The sequence below is a fragment of the Dipodomys spectabilis genome, unplaced genomic scaffold (genome assembly GCF_019054845.1).
Source record: "Dipodomys spectabilis isolate Male_0828 unplaced genomic scaffold, ASM1905484v1 ptg000415l, whole genome shotgun sequence".
NCBI lineage: Eukaryota > Metazoa > Chordata > Mammalia > Rodentia > Heteromyidae > Dipodomys > Dipodomys spectabilis.
In genome coordinates, this window is record NW_024871092.1 from 1951452 (window position 1) to 1952917 (window position 1466).

Below are 1466 nucleotides of genomic sequence, written 5' to 3' on the forward strand. Positions count from 1 at the left end.
AGAAAGAAAGAAAGAAAGAAAGAAAGAAAGAAAGAAAGAAAGAAAGAAAGAAAGGAAGGAAGAAAGGAAGAAAGGAAGGAAGGAAGGAAGGAAGGAAGAAAGGAAGAAAGGAAGGAAGGAAGGAAGAAAGGAAGAAAGGAAGGAAGGAAGGAAGGAAGGAAGGAAGGAAGGAAGGAAGGAAGGAAGGAAGGAAGGAGGGAAGGAAGGAAGGAAGGAAGGAAGAAGGAAGGAAGGAAAGAAAGAAAGAAAGAAAGAATTGGACTTATGCCTGATGCCAGTGGCACAGGCATAATGCTATACAGGAAACTGACATATCAGGATCATGGTTTTTAGCCAGGCAGGCAGGAATGGTCTGTGAGACTCTTATCTCCAAAGAACCACCAGAAATCCAGAAGTGGTGCTGGGGACTCAAGTGGTAGAGCACCTGCCTTGAACTGAGGAGCTTGGGGACAGCGCCCAGGCCCAGAGTTCAAGCCCCAGGATTGACAAGAAGTGGACTTTCCACCACAATAAGTGGACTGAATAGCAGCCATTGTCATAGGGAGCATGGCAGAGAAGTCAGGCTGAGCTTCCTGTAACTGGGTGTCATGAATAGGTCACCCAGCTTCTTCATGCCTCATTTTATCCAGCTGCAAAACTGAACAGTGAAGGATCCCCTTCCACATGCAGATAGGGTAAGGATGAAAGAGAGCCATGTTTTGTTTCATAATCTCATACCTGTTGCATGATAAATAACAGGCCCCATCTGAGCCCTTGCAGGGTATCTTCCTGTCATATGTTCACAGAATTTGAAGAACCATATCTAGCAACCACTCCTTCTATGCCTGGCCCTGCCCCAGTGATCCCCCTATATTGATCCCTTGATTCCTCACAACTGTCCCAGGAGGATACTGAGGTCCGATGGTCAAGGTCCCGAGCTTCAACTCTGGTCAAGAATCAGCTGCTGTGGACTAAGAGTTTGGGACAATCCATCTAAACTGATGACTAAACGTGGTGCTACCTGTCTAGCATCCCGATACAGGGAACCAGTCATGGTGGCCCACACTTGTCACAGGAGGATCGTGATCCAGCCCAGCCTGAGCATATATTTAGTGTCTATCTCAGAAATGCCCAAGACAGAAAGGCTTGGCTTTCATGGTAGAATACATGACTGGCAAGCCTAAGGCCTTGAGTTCAATCCCTAATATACCAAAAAGAATCAGAGGCCAGTTGGCGGAGGCTCATGCCTATAATCGTAGCTACTCAGGAGGCTGAGATCTGAAGATGATAGGTCAAAATTTAAAATAGGGTTGGCCTCACCCATCAGACCTCATGATGAGAAGACCCAGAGTTTGGCCCATTCAGTACGCTCCATACTAACAGAGCTGACATCCTGAATAAGTGCTGGCCATGCTCTCTGTCCCTCTGGGGAGCCACCCCATGCAGGCCCCACTCCCAGGTCCTCCCAAGCTCCCTCTGCCACCAAC